The sequence below is a fragment of the Protopterus annectens genome, chromosome 10.part0, assembly GCF_019279795.1.
Source record: "Protopterus annectens isolate FY-2018-M chromosome 10.part0, PAN1.0, whole genome shotgun sequence".
NCBI lineage: Eukaryota > Metazoa > Chordata > Ceratodontiformes > Protopteridae > Protopterus > Protopterus annectens.
Window position 1 is genome coordinate 913,666,707 of NC_056744.1, and position 18,419 is coordinate 913,685,125.

Below are 18,419 nucleotides of genomic sequence, written 5' to 3' on the forward strand. Positions count from 1 at the left end.
TCAGTCTCATTCTTGCCCTGCAACATTTACCATACTTAACTGTCTCTTGGATTGCCCTCATTCTGTAAACAGTAATCCATTGGTCTGATTCTTCTTAACTATTCAGAGCATTAAACCTACTTTGACAGCATGCAAATAAATTCAGACTTAACTGTTGACTTCTTATCTAATGTATTTGCTTACTTAAATGTTTTCAATTAGTGCAGAGAGTAGCAGGCAATGTATGATTATATTATTGTCATGTAACTTAACCTTTTTATTCCCTTCTTTTGTCTACATACCTTCCTTGACTCTATTTTTTATTCTGACTCTTTCAGCATGCCAAGTCTGATTTCTACTATCTATATAATGCATGTATATGTTGTTTTTTTTCACTCACTGTATATAATGTCATTTATCTATTGCCTTTATTCCCTCAAACCAACTATTATATTCACTTTATATACAACATTTGTATATATTTTGCATTTTGTTATTCCATCTGTATATAATGTCATGTGACAACAATTACCAAACATGATGATGCTCCTCCCCCCTATTGGACCCTTGTATTAAGGAAAGATCCCATGTAATTCCCAACTCTACCTCCAACTTCACATCCCCCTGATGATTAAATGTATTGCATCTTACCTACTCAGTGTGGCTTATCATGGTGTAGTGTTAAATTATCTAAGATGATAATCTAGTGCTCTGTGCCTTTTTGCTTCCCTTCCTCATTGTGTTGTACCTGCATTTAGCCAACTTGATACATCTTGCATTTATCCCTGAGTAGATTTAGAATGAAATGCATTCTTCCATTTACAGCTATGAGTTATAACACTTTTCTTCTAAATTCATAAAGGCAAAATGTGAAGTAGTTCCTATTTTTCCTTACTTAGAATGAATACATACATCAGAAAGTACAAATTTCCTAGTTTTGGATGCTGTATTTCCAGACTAACTTTAATCTCTAGAAAACCAACAGTGTCAGAGCATGTGAATAAGGCCTGATTACTTTGACACACATCTCAAGTAATTGCTATCACCATTATACCATATTCTCCACATGAGATGATGCCACAGCTATTGGTTTCATGCCTTGGGTGAAACTTTTATATACCGGCCCAAAACCAGGTTTCCTTCTGGTCCCTGTCACTTCACTCCCCCCCCCCCCCCAGTCTGCAACTAACTAGTATGCACTCTAAACAGTCCTTTTTCAAATGTTATTTGTAGTAAGTACCTATATATCGCTCATGCAGGAGTAACTTTTAGAAAAGGAGGGATAGAGTTTGTTTTCAAGTTAACCACTCTCTCCTCCAACCTAAACTGCTTTACAAGTATGTCCCAGACCCAGAATGACGACACTTCACTTACATTCCTCAAGGAGGTCATTCACCAGCTTAATACCTGCCTTAATCCAGTCACCCCAGTACATTGTTTTAACATATCTTTATTCCTGAATTATACTAGATGAATATATCATTATGGTCCTTAGTATAGTATAGTTAAAAATGTACTTAATCTACTTCTGTCTTATTTAGTGTATTTGTTAAAAAGTAATCCCACTATGAACAGGTGCATCTAGTTAAGTTACTTTCCCAGAGTCACTCAGTAGATAAATGGAGACTAAACAAATCACAGCGGGGACTATTGGATAAACCTCATTAGTGTCTCAAAGCCCTAACCTTCTGCTGTAACTCTGAACACAAAATACATCTTTGTAAAGATGGTGCCACACTTACACAACAGGTAGAATGATGTTCATAAAGCTGTATTCCACTGCACAAATTGGAATAGGTCACTTATAGCAATATGCACTATGCAAGATTATTACAAGGGCGATAGTGTGATTCATAAAAAAAAAAAAAAAAAAAAAAAAAAAACATGGCAAAATTATTGTACAACATAAGTTAGCCTAAGTGATTTACACTACTTTGTACTAGCCAATACAGTGCAACATAATGGAATTAATGTGCATTGTTCATCTTGGCTTAAAATTAATTTAATGTGTCTTGTAGAAATGGGAAGACTACAACACATTGTTTTGGTGGAAAGTCCAGATGTGTGGCTACATCATTTCTCCAACCCTTCTCTGGTAATACAATAATAGAAAAGTTTTAATGGGAGATAGGAATACAAACACGGGACCAGCCATGCCACTCAGGGGTTTCATCAGTTACTCTACTCACTCCAAAGAGTTGTGCAGTGCAGACAGAGCTGCATATGTTTAAATTGCCATGAAAACCTAATAGCAAGTAGATGAGCAGTTTATGTATGGAGTACCATAATAACCCAGTATCATTCAAATGAGCTGCTATGTTTACAGTGCCATGGAAAACCTAGTAGCATTTAAATAAGCTCTATATCTACACAATTTCACAATAAAATCCTGCAGCATGCGCATGAGCTGCATATTTATACAGTGCCATATTACCAAAGCATCATGTGAATGAGCTACAAATGTAAACAGTGATAGTATAGTAGCATGTAAATAAACTGGGTATGTGTACAGTACCATGACAGAAAAGTATCTCATAAACAAGTTGCCACAAAGCCATGATAACACAATAGCATGTATATGAGCTGTGTTTGTATACAGTTCTATTATAATTATAAAACCATGGCATGCAAATGACCTGCATATGTATTCAGTGCCATGAAAAATAAGTAACATGCGAATGAGTTGAATATCTTTACAGTGCCATGAACTCTGTAGAACGTAAATGAACTACATAAATATACTGAATATATGTATATACCAAATAGCACATAAATAAGCTGCATTTGTTTACAGTGTCATACAACTGCGGTGGTGTCTTCTGTGTGGAGACATGCATGAATGGGCGTACCTTCGTTGAAGGTTGTGCGTCAGGGCCAGCAACTTGGCACATAAAAATCTACTGCCAATCATTAGTGGACCGGAGTTCCGCTGTGGTGACCGCTAACTGGGAAAAGCCGAAAGACACAACATCATACAACTCTAGAGGCATGTAAATGTGCTTCAAATGCAGCATATTTATGAATTTCTCTGGTATGTCATATGGAGACGCAGATTACTAGAGCAATTTAGCATTGCACCACTGGTTGTGTGTGAAAGTATGAGTGAGGTGTGTGGTTCCTCCTTGACAAAAGCATAAAGCTTTCATTATGGGAAGTGGGTGGTACTCTATGAACAATAAACATTACATAAACCTGGCAGATGGGAAGGTGATGGATCTGGTCAGCAAGTATGCTAGAATAGTATTAGCATGCATTAAATATGTGATATATAATTATTGCACAGCTGCATAACAAAGTGTTCACCAGAATTCTAATTAGTGTTGAATGTTTGAAATGCATAGTAGAATATACCATGGTGTAAACATGTAACATAATTATATAAACATTCCATAGGCAGTCAGTACTTCCTAGTGAGGTCCTTGGAGGATATACATAGGACAACACAGACCACTCTGTACAACACAAGGTACTTTCATTATTTGCATACATCTCATTCAAAGACGTTTGCCATACATATTTATTTGTTTGTTTGCTTCACTCCCCAGTGGATTAAAGGCAAGGTTACTCTGACAAATCAGGCTATACATGTTAAAATGGCTAGCACAATTTCAGAAAAGCATGTGTTAACTGTATATAAGTGCATAAAATCATTGCCATCTCATCTCTTAAAACACACAGGAGGTGTACAAAAGTTCAGTTGGAGTTTCACAACAAGGGAAGAATGTTGTGGAGTGATAGGCCAGTGAGTTCCCATATGTTGTGGAGTAATAGGCAATAGTTAATACAGGGGGAAGCTGTTAGGGTCCAAATGGAGACATGATAAGTCAGCAAGCAAAGAAGAGTAGTAGTGCTGAAACTGAATTCATCCTCAAGTCTTGGTGAGTACCTTCACGAAGTGGACCTGTTTTTCACAAAATCTCACCAAGATGACTCTGGTATATAGACTGTATTTATATAGTATATACTATGGACAGAAGTAGGTCAAAATTTAAAAAAAAAAGTTAGTTGGGTGCACAGGACCCAGGATAAAAAAGTGCCCGATCCTGATAGGTGCACTGGTGCCAGGACTGAAAAAAAAGTGCAGAATCCTCAAAATATGGAAACATTCCTACAATAGGGCCAGGCCAGGCCCAGGGTGAGGCTGGCCTCCCTGATGTAGAAGAAAGTAGCAGTCCACAAAAATCACAAAACCTGATAGGCCAAAGAAGAGCCATAAATACGACAGAGTGGAATATTGAGGATAAGAAATAAATTATGTATTGTTACTATTATGCAAAAAGCCCAGAATTTCCAGACACAAGATATACAAAAATATTAAAGGAGAAATTAGAGGAAAGAAAAATACTTCCACAACAAAAACTGTTAGAAGCTTCAAATAAAAGTTAGTGTTCATTAATACAACAGATTTGTGACAACAGTAAATAAACCAGGAAACTTTGATCTGTTTGGAAAAAGAGGCATCTGAGGAAGTGCAAAAATATAAACAACAAAACATAAAGATTTTTGAAAAATTTAAAAAAGAAATATGGACATGGGAAAGAAAGAGAGATTTGATATGTTGCAATATTTATGCAAAGACAAAAGCCAAATTAATCAATATAAAGAAGGTATCCCCAATGATATTCAAAGAGAAATACAGGCAAAGGCATCCAGATATGGAAAATTTCACAATAAAAAATAATATCACAAAGAGGTGAGTGTAGAAAATAAGATCAGTAAAGTAGAAGTTAAAAAAAAAATAGATGAAGTTATGGAGTGCCTGTGAAGTGAAGGATTTTGTGCAGAAGGTCTAACACAGGTTACATCACAGCATCATGGAAAAGTCCCCAAAGTATGGAGAAACAGGAAGATCAGGAGGCATCTGAAGAAGAAATATGGACATAGGAAAGAAAAAGAAATTGAATATAGTGTAATATCTATGCAAAGGAGAACCCAGCCACTGGGGATGCGCAAGCCAGTGCATTTCTTTGTGCCGGTCCCAAGCCTGGATAAATGGGGAGGGTTGTGTCAGGAAGGGCATCCAGTGTAAAACTTCACCAAATTATTCATGCGGACAGCAGTAAATATTTACATACCGGATCAGTTGAGGCCAGGGTTAAAAATGACCGCTACCAGTACGGTTAGCCGACAGGGTGCTGGCGGAAATTGGGCTACTGTTGGCCGAAGGGGGAGAAGAGGCAGAAGGCATGGCCAAAGGCAGAAAGAGAGGAGGAAGGCTAGGACTGTGGTAGTGAGGGTCGGAACTTTGAATGTTGGCAGAATGACTGGTATAGGGAGAGAGCTAGCTGATATGATGGACAGAAGGAAGGTTGGTATATTGTGTGTGCAAGAGACCAGATGGAAGGGGAGTAAGGTTAGGTGTATCGGAGGTGGGTTCAAATTGTTTTATCATGGTGTGGATGGGAGGAGAAATGGCATAGGAGTTATCCTGAAGGAACAGTATGCTAAGAGTGTTTTGCAGGTTTAAAGAGTGTCGGATAGAGTGATGTTTATGAAGTTGGAAATTGATGGTGTAATGATGAATGTTGTTAGTGCATATGCTCCACAAGCTGGGTGTGCGATGGATGAGAAAGAAAAATTTTGAAGTGAGTTGGATGAAGTGGTGATGACTGTACCCAAGGATGAGAGAGTAGTGATTGGAGTAGATTTCAATGGGCATGTTGGTGAAGGGAACAGAGGGGATGAGGAACTGATGGGTAGGTATGGTGTTAAACAAAGGAATGCAGAAGGTCAGATGGTAGTGGATTTTGCTAAAAGGATGGACATGGCTGTGGTGAATACATATTTTAACAAGAGGGAGGAGCATAGGGTGACATACAAGAATGGAGAAAGATGCACACAGGTGGATTATATCTTATGTAGGAGGGCCAGTTTGAAGGAGATTCGAGACTGTAAAGTGGTGACTGGGGAAAGTGTAGTTAGGCAGCATAGGATGGTGGTTTGTAGGATGACGTTGGTGATCAAGAAGAGAAGGAGGAGTGTAAGGGCAGCAGCAAGGATCAAATGGTGGAAATTGAAAAAGGGTAATCGTGAGGTGGAGTTCAGGGATGAGTTAAGACAGACACTGGGTGGCAGTGAAGAGTTTCCAAATAGCTGGGTAACTACAGCAGAGCTAGTAAGGGAGATGGCTAGAAAGGTGCTTGGTATGACATTGGACAGAGGAAGGATGACAAGGAGACATGGTGCTGGAATGAGGAAGTACAGGAGAGTATACAGAGAAAGAGGTTGGCAAAGAAGAAGTGGGATTGTCAGAGAGATGAAGAAGTAGACAGGAGTATAAGGAGATGAGGTGCATGGCAAAGAGAGAAGTGGCGAAGGCTAAGGATAAGGCATATGAAGAGTTGTATGAAAGGTTGGACACTAAGGAGGGAGAAAAGGACCTGTACCAATTGGCTAGCAGAGGGACCAAGCTAGGAATGATGTGCAGCAGGTAAATGTGATAAAGGATAATGAGGGAAACATACTCACAAGCGAGGAGAGTGTGTTGAGCAGATGGAAAGCGTACTTTGAGGGGTTGATGAATGAAGAGAATGAGAGGGAGAGAAGGTTGGATGATGTGGGGATAGCGAATCATGAAGTGTAATGGATTAGAAAGGAGGAAGTAAGGAGAGCTATGAAGAGGATGAGGAATGGAAAGGCTGTTGGCCCAGATGGCATACCTGTGGAAGCATGGAGGTGTTTAGTTGAAATGGCAGTGGAGTTTTTAACCAGATTGTTTAATGAAATCTTAGAAAGTGAGAGGATGCCTGAGGAATGGAGAAAAAGTGTTTGGGTACCAATTTTTAAGAATAAGGGTGATGTGCAGAGCTGTAGTAACTACAGAGGGATTAAATTGATCAGTCACAGCATGAAGGTATGGGAAAGAGTAGTGGAACCTAGGGTAAGAAGGGACGTGATGATTAGTGATCAGCAGTATTGTTTCATGCCAGGAAAGAGCACTACAGATGCGATGTTTGCTCTGAGAGTGTTGATGGAGAAGTACAGAGAAGGTCAGAAGGAGTTGCATTGTGTTTTTGTAGACTTAGAGAAAGCATATGACAGGGTGCCTAGAGAGGAGTTGTGGTATTGTATGAGAAAGTCAGGAGTGTCAGAGAATTATGTAAGAGTGGTACAGGATATGTACGAGGGTAGTGTGACAGTGGTGAGATCTGCTGTGGGAGTGATGGATGCATTTAAGGTGGAAGTGGTATTACATCAAGGATCATCTCTGAGCCCTTTCTTATTTGCAATGGTGATGGGCAGGTTGACAGATGAGATCAGACAGGAGTTCCCATGGACTATGATGTTTGCAGATGGCATTGTGATCTGTAGTGACAGTAGAGAACAGGTGAAAGAGACCCTGGAGAGATGGAGATATGCTGTAGAGAGAAGAGGAATGAAGGTCAGCAGGACTAAGACATAATATATGTGTGTGAATGAGAGGGAGGATAGAGGAATGGTGAGGATGCAAGGAGTAGAGGTGACGAAGGTGGATGAATTTAAATACTTGGGATCAATAGTTCAGAGTAATGGTGAGTGTGGAAGAGAGGTGAAGAAGAGAGTACAGGCAGGATGGTGTGGGTGGAGAAGAGTGTCAGGAGTGATTTGTGACAGACGAGTGCCAGTAAGAGTGAAAGAGAAGGTCTACAAGAGGGTAGTGAGACCAGCTATGTTATATGGGTTGGAGACAGTGGCACTGACAAAAAGAAAAGAGTTTGAGCTCGATGTGGCAGAGTTAAAGATGTTAAGATTTGCACTGGGGATGATCAGGGTGGACAGGATTAGGAATAAGTATATTAGAGGATCAGCCCAGGTTGGAAGATTTGGAGATGAAGCCAGAGAGGCAAGATTACGTTGGTTTGGACATGTGCTGAGGAGGGATGCAGAGTATATTGGGAAAAAGATGCTAAGGATGAAACTGCCAGGAAAGAGGAAAAGAGGAAGGCCTGAGATAAGATTTATGGATGTGGTGTGAGAGGACATGCAGGTGGTTGGTGTGACAGAGCAAGATGCAGAGGACAGGAAGAAATGGAAACAGATGATCTGCTGTGGCGACCCCTAACGGGAATAGCCAAAAGAAGATGATGATCTATGCAAAGCACAAAGCAAAACTAATCAATGAAAAAGAGCAGTGTCAAAGATATTTGAAGAGAAATACAGGCAAAGGAATCCAGACATGGGAAACCTTACAATACAAAAAATAAGAAGTCAAGGAGGAAAAGTAATAAAAGGAGATCAGTAATGGAGAAGTTGAAGAAGAAGAAAATGAAGTTATAGACTACCTGTGAAGTTAAGGATTCACTGTAGAAAATCTAATTCAGAAAGCACCACAACAGGATAGAGCAATGGAACTCCAAATTAAGGGGAAACCAGTGGAATGTGAAGCAACTGGTGAGGTGCCATATGAAGATATTTTGGAGCCTTCCACAGGAAACCAGTAGAAACTTTCATGTGAAGCTAGACAGCAAGGGAAGGAACAGGAAACTGTAGGAACTCTGACGCAGTCAATGTTGAGGAGTGATAGGCCATTGAGTTCCCATATGACAGAGCAATGGATGGCACAGGATGAAACAGAAGAGAATGTGCCACATGAAGATATTATCACACTTTCCAAAGAATGCCTGCAACAAATGGAAAACAAAAAATGTGTCCTCAGTTTAGAAGAGAATGAGCTAAGAGAAGAGTTGCTTGATTTAATAGAGATAGAGAGATATAATAAGATCAATGAAAGAAATAGACTGAAGAAGATTAATAAACCCCAAAAAGTCAGAAGTTTGATAAAACAAATTAAAGCAGTAATTAAGACTGTCCATAGAGATCCATGCAATTTAAGTGAAATAAACAGGATATATTACTGTGCAGCAAAATTAATAACTGATAAAGTTCTACCACAAGAATACAGGGTAGTGAGGGAAAGGAATAGGAGAAATCTAATATCATCATGGAAGTATCGAATAGATAAAACTATAAAGCAGTTAAGATGAAAATTGTCACTGTTAGAAGAGTATAGAAGAGGGAACAGATCAACAAAAATGCTTAGAAAGATAGATGTGATAAAAGCACTGCACAGTATTAGAAGAGATCAGAATCTATCATGCACTATCGCAAATAAACTAAAAACTTAGCACAGGTGGAAAATCTTAGCAGATACACAAATAAATATAAAGGGAAAGTACAAAATAAGCAATTTACTGATGGCCCAAAAAAGTTTTATAGAGAACTGGGAATCAAGGTAAAAGGAATTGAAAGACCACACAAAAAAAGAAGAAATAGATACATTTTGAAGAAGTATTTATGATGATCCTGTGGAATATAATAAAGATGCTAAATGGATAGAAGAAGTACAAGAAAGAATAAAAAGCTTAATGATACAGGATATGAAATGGGGTGAAGTAACAGCCATAGAGACTGAAACAGTTAAGAAAGGCTTCTAATTGGAAAACCCCAGGCCCAGATGTAGTACATAACTTCTGGTTAAAAGTATTAACATCTTTACATGAAGATTTAGCCATGAGTAAGAACTATTTATATTTGCACCCCAAACATACACCAATCTGGCTAACAACAGGAAAGTAATGCTCCTACTTAAAGGTGAACCTGCAAGCTACCCTAAAAATTATAAGCCAATAATTTGCCTTCTGACGATGTATAAACTATACACTGGTATTGATGCTGACAGAGTGTATAGTCATTTAGAAGAAAACTCAATTATGGTGATAGAACAAAAGGGCAATAAAAGCAAGTCATATGGAACAAAGGATCATTTGTTGTTAAATAAAGTCATAGTGGAGAACTGTAAAAAGGGGAATAATTTAAGTATGGCATGGATTGACTATAAAAAAACATTTGATAGTATCCCACATTCATGGATAAAATAGTATTCAAAATATATTAGATACATCCTACACTGATCAACTACATTACAGTGACACTGAAACAGTGGTAAACCACATTGCAATTAAGCCATGATAAAGGACACATTATTATTCCAGGGATAAAAATTCAAAGGGAGATATTCCAGGGTGCCTCTGTCTCCACTCTTATTCTGCCTTCCCTTAACCCATTAAGCTGTCTACTTACCAGCTTAGGCCATTGCTATAATTTGGCTCCTATAAAACAACAAACTGTAAAGATCTCAGCTTCTCTTTGTTGATGATTTAAAACTGTATAGTTCATCAGACGAGGAACTGAAAGCCCAACTGCAAGTTGTCAAAATTTTTTCAGATGATATAAGAATGTCATTTTTTCTTGATAAATGTGCAAAAACAACCTTTAAAGCAGGAAAACTGCAGCGCCAAGAAAACATCAGTTTGGGACAAGAATGTGATATAAAAGAACTCGAGCAAGAGGGAGTGTACAAATATTTGGGAACTGATGAAGGATCAACAATAAAAAAATGAATAAATGTGAATAAAACCTAGTAAGGAATACTTTAGAAGACTTAAATTAATCCTGAAAACAGACTTGACATCCAGGAACAAAATTCAGGCTATAAACCAATTTGCTCTCCATGTCTTAACTTACAGTTTTGGAGTGAATGACTGGCCCCAAAACATGTTGGATGCATTAGATAGGAAAGCAAGAATGATGTTTCATACTCACCAAATGATTTATAAAAGTCATTGCATACCAAGATTATATATTCCCAATTCTGAAGGAGGTATGAGGCTCCTTGAAATTGATTACATGTATAGATCTGCAATCATGGGACTGCATACATATTTGCTGACCTCAAAAGACCTAAATGTAGTGAAAGTTTTGAAACACGAAGAGAATAAATCTAAGATGACTTCTCTGCTTAGTCAGGCAGAAGCATAATGGTGTCAAGCAAGAATGGAAATCAAAACAGAAGTAGATAAAAATCAGGCAGCAAATGAATGTGCCAAAAAGCAAAATAAAGAATATAAGGTGAAGAACCAAATGATAAGGTAAGAAATGTGGAAAATGCATAAATATAGTTGCAGGTACATAAAACTCATGGAACAATCTCATGTCAATCAGGATCTAATGAAGGAATGGTTAAGTAGAGGTGAATTTAAACCAAAAGACAAAAGGTTAATATTGGCAATCCAGAATAGAGGACTATGCATACATTGGTTTACAAAGTACATTGAACATGTTAAAGAAACTGACAAATGCAGGTTTTGTAAAACAGAATTGGAAGCAGTCATACATCTTGTTGCTGTGTGTGATAAACTAATTGCAGAAGGTCTGTATACTGAAAGGTATAATAATGTGACAAGACTGTTGGCTGCACTGGGGATTGTGCAAAGATTATAATATTGAAGTAACTGAGAAGCATTGGAAATATGAGCTGCAAAGCATCATAGAAAATTATGAAGTTTATATCACATAGGATTACACATTATCAACAGTTCAAAAAATGGATGTGAGCAAACCAGGTGTAGTAGTCCAGGAAAAAAAGGCAAAGGTTGCATTGATCACTGAAATTGCTACACCCTGTGATTACACTGTCTTAAGTACAGAGAGATGTAAAGTCATAAAATACCAGGATTTATAGGCAGAATTGAGGGCAATGTGGAATAAAGATACCAGACAGTTCCAATACTAGTAGGAGCAATGGGTCTCATAAAAAAGATTTTATCGACACATTTAGATATGTTACTGATACATGCAGTTCCATATGAATTGAAGAAGGAGTCAGTCCTGGACACATTGCTGGTGCTGCGAAGAGCACTTTTGGCTAACATCAAAGATTGAAAGTCTTCTTTAGTCATAGTTTGACTTAGGAATGGGGTCCATTACCATCATGGTATTAGAAACTCAAAAGTCTTGGAGAAATTAAAAAAGAGGCGTGTCGAGTATCAGGCAGCCTGCCTAATGCCTATTCACAGAAGAAATGCTGTACAAGGTATGTTGAAGCCCAACATGGTATGGGAAAGATTAGAAAAAGAATGCCTGCAAAGAAGCTAATGAAAGGAGAAGCCATGCACAAAATATATGTCCTCCCTCTTCTCCTTCCTTGTACCATCCACTGACTAAATCTACACACAGTTCTCGGTCAGAGATTTCTCACAAGGATCTCCTGCAGCCATTCCTAGTTTTGTTTAATAATCTACAAGATTTGTTATTTAATTAGTTTACTTCCTACATGCATAAATGTGCACATGGATAGTGACATAGCTTGGGTGGGACAAAGTGGGAGCTGCCGCAAGATTAAGGTGTTATGATGAATTATCAGGAGTTGGTTGACTGGTTGATGAGTAATGCACTGTCTTGTATTCATTTCTGTACCGGCATTTTTGAATGTCAGTACATAAATTAACTTTGATGCTGCTTTTCTACATTACTAAAGCACTTTAGCATTTCATGTTTGTTGCACCTTGCAACAAGCTGCTTACTACAAAGCTTGGAATTTAGGGGGCAGGGCACAGAACAGAACAGAAACAGGACCTGGCTAGTTAATACGCTCTAGGAGTGCCAGGTATACTGTAGACATTTTTTTTTTATTTTTTTTTTCTCCTCAACTTATAATTGTGGGGAGCTAGATACGTAAATGACACTGGCTGCTAGATAGGTGAGTCTGCTATAGATATGCACATGGATTCGTAAGTTCATAGGTTCATAGGAGATTACTAGGCTAATGGCTCAAGAGCCCTTACAAGTCTGGCCCATTTTACCCAGCTTTTACTCAATTTTCTATCCCTAGGGGAAAGATAACAAGGGTCGGCAAGTGGCATTCTGGACATTTTTACAGAATTCTTCTGTCCATAAGGGACATGGGTGCCATCCCAGGTATGAATTTGCAATTTCTCATCCATTGGTCCAGATTACACTTGAAGATGGTAAGAGAAGGGCTCTGCTTTACTGGCATAGGAACCCTTTCTCCAGCATGATCTATTCATGTCAAAGATCAAGTGTAGATCTTTAGAGCGGGTAACGCTCATGCAGTTAGTTTTGCTAATATTCTACATTTCCATTATGGCTGGGTCAGACACTGCCATGAAGGTCAGGCACAGATCACTCCTCAGTAATTGGTAAGAAACTGAATACATTGATAGGGCTTTTAATTGGTCTGCATATGACATGTTGGTTATACCCTGTATTTTTTTGGTGATAAATCTCTGAAGATGCTCCAAATATCAGGCGAGGTACATGTCAATGTGTACATTATACCCAGTTACTGGTCTGATGAGAGCTGAGTACAGTGGTATTATAACATCCTTTGATCTGGATGCCAAGCCTTATAGGCTGAGCCACATAGAATGATTTCCTCACCACCATAGACACATGATGGTCAAAGTTCAGATTACCATCTCCCTGTTTTATTAGCTAGATCTCTCACCACTGGGTCCACTCTTGAGGATGGTGCTGTCAGTGTTTTAATTTGCAGGGATATTTGATTTCCTAAAAGGTATTATTATGCACTTCTTCACATTTATTTTGAGGCCGTTTCTCTGACACAAGTCTTTAGTCTGCATCACATCTTTCCCTGTGATATCAACATTGTTTGGGAACTCAGTGATTGCCCACAACTTGCAATCATCAGCAAATTTGAGCTGAAAACCGTCTACAGGCCTGGAAAATTCCATCTATAGGCCTGTTGGGAATAATGAGGGATTTCTTTCTCTGTTGTGCACCATCCCAGTTACTTCTAGACAAAAATTTCTTCCATCTGTTATATAGTCTATTTATGCCAGTGGCCCATCAGGCTGATTTGTTTTTCTAGATAGACCTGAGGTTTAAATCAGTCAGGTATTGCTGTTTCTATGCAGTTGTTTAAATGGTTGTACAGGACATTCATGTCTACTTCTGCATAGGCTTCTGTGTTTTTGGCATTGGGGAGCTTTAAAATTACCTATGCTATTATTTAATAGAAGGTAATTTGTCTTGGAATAATTCTTTAGGATTTTAGGGTTTAATGGGGGTACTACCATTACATTTATTTTAAGGGGATACCAATTTCTAAAACAATCTTACCAATGAGGACACTGTGCTGGGGTGTGTGCAATGCTCCCCCATGTCTGTAAGTACTATGTTGAGGATATATGAGCCCCTAGTGGGAGTGGAGACCAGCTACTCCAGAGCATTTTCTTTGATAAAGTCCATGAATTTCTGAGCCTGCATGTTAGTGGCCATGTATGTTTCCCAGTTTATGGAGGGATAGTGGAAATCGCCCATGAGTAGCGTGCTGGGCTGAATGGCAAATGTTTCTAGTAACTTCATGTATGTGAGGTGGTTTTCATGGTTCATGGCTGAGGACCTGTAGTTAACGATGGTATGGTGGGGGATTTTGCCTATAGATAGCTAGACATGGAGTAGCTCAAGCAAGTCATCTTGCTGGACTAGTCTAGAAGTGTGATTGCTCTTTATGTAAATGAAAACACCTCCTCCTTTCAAATTTTCCTTTTCAGAGGATGGTCTGAATGTATGATAGTCATTGTAGCCTTGCACTGCTCGGGTGCTTTCCTCAGCCTTGAACCACAATCTCTGTAACTGCACAGACACTGGCATTCACTAGGGGGAGGAAAGCTTCCAGGGAGTGTAGTTTCTTGTTTAAGGCTTTTAACATTGAACACTAGTACCTTCAGCATGGCATTAAAATAATTTGTTAAGTTGTTTGGTCTATAGGTTTGACATTGCCTAAAAAAGGCACTATGGGAGTGGCTAATGCCTTGGCTAGTATTTGAAAGCCTAGTGGCCACAGGTGCAGACCATGTCTGCCAAAGCATCGGGGTCTGTCAGTCATGTCGTCCCAGGCTGACAAATACTGGATCACCTTGGAATGACACCAGTAGTTACGTCAACTGCTGAAGTCTATCATTTTCTGTTTGTATTGTGATATCATTCTTGGTGAGAGTAAGATGCTGCTCCGTGTGAAGCTCATACTAGCCTGTGGCACATATTCAGAGAGGTCCATCTTGTCTCTCTTCATATAGTCCAGGGAGGTACATCTCAACTGTCACGGTGACTCCCTCTATTCTCACAAAATTGTCAAATTTTTGAACACTATTCCTCAGCTCATTGCAAAAAATCTTAACTATCTTGAGATAAAAAAACTCCTAAAGGACTATTTAGCTAATCACTTGCTTTGTTCCTGCTATACTCCAGGCTAATGCCTACTTGTTCCTTAACTACATCACTCATTCTACTCCTCTTAATTTTAGCCGTTTTCCTGATGCTTTTATATTTTACCACTTTTTCCTTTCATCTTGATGCTGAATTGTTTATTGACATCTGCTTTCTGCAGAACTGTTGGGCATGGGTACTGCTACTGTGTTGGTATGTCTGTTAATGCTACTCTGTATATATTGTGCACACTATTTGAATTTATATTTTGTTTTGTATTGTATTATTATTATTATTGTTGTTTGCATTTATAATAATATTACCCTGTTAACAAATGTAATAAATAAATAAATGAAATTTATAGCCATATGGACTTTGACTCAGCTATCCTGGTACTTGTGGTTGAGTGACTTGAGTGCCTGCATGATCTGTTGAATCCTGTCCACTGACAGTTAACTGACTGTAACCTTCTCTTTATTCACACTGATGAGGGAAGGTGTCTGTGTGTATCATCATGGAGTCTCCTATGACCAAGATGTTTGAATGTGTGGTGTTTTGCCTTGGGGGCTTGCTTATGGAGACACTATGATGAATATTTTTATATGTAGTATTTGTTGTTGAATTGGTTTTGTTTGTATGCAGTTTCTGAGGGCAGCGTATGGGGGTCTCTGAGGGTTTGGTAATTTACTTGAGAGTACCTCTGCATATGTGGGTTTATGCGTCAAGTCCTCATTTGCTGAGGAAAATGATATGCATGTGCTGACAATCTGTTTGTCATTTGATTTGTCAGTATGTGAGTCGTGTCTCAATTTCCATTGTGTAACTACCATTCTCACATACTGTGTTTGAGGATTAAGTGGTTGTCAGTATACATGAGACAATTGCTACATTGCATCAGGATGCCCATGTCTACATGGCTGGCCACTGAGATAGCAGGAAAGTGCTTATTCATGGTTTCAGGTTTATTAATAAGGATTTAACCATGGAGAAGAATGGGGCAAATTAAAGGGACTGAGATGACAGTACACAGATGGAGAATGGGTGCTATACTCAATGTGAAATGCTGCTACCCAACGAGGTGATGCTGCTCTGCATGCCACTCACATACTCCTGGAGCAGCAGTGGGACTGGGGAAGGTTGCAGAGATCGTTATTCTAAGGGAAACTTTTGCTTGAAAGCATTTGCATCTCTACAGGGCACTGTTAACCTCTGCTGTGCCGAGAGCAGCCCTAATGCAAACTCTGTGCTTATATAGAATCAGAAAAACAGTTTTTCAACAGCATTCCTCAAAAATTCCTCAAAGGTTAGCAGTCATTAGTAGCCATTTTACAGAACACTGAATGAAATACATATAATTTTTAAAATATGGTGACACTAAAAATAAAACATAAAGAATTGAAATTCAAACTGTTGCAAAGAATATCTTGAAACAATGTAAAATTATTAAAATACACATGAAAATGCACCACTGGAATGATATATTATATTTGTAGAGTGGTTAAGATCGCCTGTTTACTGTTTGATAAACTCTGCCCAAATACGGTATGTGAGAAAGTCAGATTTATTGATTCTTGATAGTGAGTGTTGTTGGCCAGACCTGAAGCCTATAAAAAAAGGACATTGTAGGGGCTGTGTCCCCTACTCTGTTATTATATATTATAAACTCAAAAATCAGGTTTCTTGGCTCAGAGGATTAAGGCTATCAGCTGCAGACAAATTTAATCTTGTAGTCCTTGGTTTGATTCTCTAAAATGCTTCTCCTTCCTTGCACCATTCACTGACTAAATCTACACACAAACCCTGGGCAAAGCTTTCTCAGAAGGTCTCTTGCATCTCCCTGTTATAAGAGTCTAAGCAAGCAATTTAAGTGAATTGGTAAGTTCATAGGTTCTTAGGTGTATACTAGGCTAACAGTCACTAGGCCCTTAAAAGGTTAGCCGCTTAACCCAAATGTGATGCATACATTTGATTTATAGGGGTGATTTACTGACTGTCTCTGTACATCAGAGCCAGGGGTGAATTTCTGATTACCCATCCACAGGTCCAAGTTGAGCTTATACAGGGATAGGGAGGAGCTCTGCTTCACAGTAACAGGGATCCTGTTCCAGAGAATGGGAATTCTCTAAGAAACATATCCATCTCTCCAGTATGCCCTATTTATACTGCTTAATTTGTGAATGTGCAAAAAGATTCATCAAAACAGGGTCCAGGGATGCCTTTTATGCCAGGCAAAGATCACCTCTCAAAAGTATGTGTGATACTGAGTAAAGAGACAGGGCTTTGAGCCAATCAGTATAGGATATTATATTTACTCCATTTATTTCTCTTGTAAGGAACCTTTGTGGACATTCCAGGTGCTGCATGTCTCAGGTGAAGTACATAACGAAGAGGGCTATATACTCTATGATGAGCCTGATGAGGGCTGAGTACAGTGACATGATGATCTTTCTGGACCTAGATACCATGCCCTTGCTTATAAGTTCAGCAACATAGAAGGATTTTGTTACTACTTCGGACATATATTGGTTAAAGGCAAGGTTTCGATCTACATGAGTTTCCAGATCTCTGAGTAGTGAATCAACATTTAAGGGTGTTTTATTGATGATGTAGTTATCCAAAGTGGCAGATTTCCCAACATGTATAATGCATTTCTTGTTACTGAGTTTTAAGCCATTGCTTTGTTATCAAGCTTTTGTCTGTATTGGATCTTTCTGAAGGGTGTTATCATCTTGTGGGTATTCAGTGACTGCTCCCAGTTTGCAATCATCTGCAAACTTAGTTTAGTCAGAGGCTTTTTACCTTGGTTTTGACATCTTTGAAGTAGATACCAAAAAGGATTGGGCCAAGCACAGAGCCATGGGGGATGTCATTGGTGACTAGACTCTTTGTGGAGATGGCTTCATTGATTCTAACCTCCTGGGTCCTATCAGTGAGTCAGCTCACTATCCAGCTTGTTATAAAGGGTATTATACCTAGTTCCATAAGTTTGTTGACAATGCCTGAGAGAGGTATTGTATCAAATGCCTTAGCAGGTCTAGGTAAGCAATATACACAGTTTTCCCGACATTTGTTGCATTAGTGGCCTTTTCAAAGAGGTCCACCAGATTCGGTAAGCATGACCTTTCTTTGAAAAAGCCAAACTAGGATGGTCTCCTATGTCCTTGTTGATAATTTTCATGATCATTTTTTCAATGGCTTTTCAATTAAGACTAGTCAGATAAATGGGTGTTTAGATTCCAGGATCTGTTGAGAAAATCCTCCCTTAAGAAGTCGGATGATCATCACAGTCCTCATTCATGTGGCACAAAGCCTGTTTTAACACTATGGTTAAATAATGACTCCAGGGGTCTTAATAAGTTGTATTTTAGACTACTCACGATGCATCCTGGGATGTTGTCAGGACCCACTGAGGCTGTGTTCTTGGCTTTAGT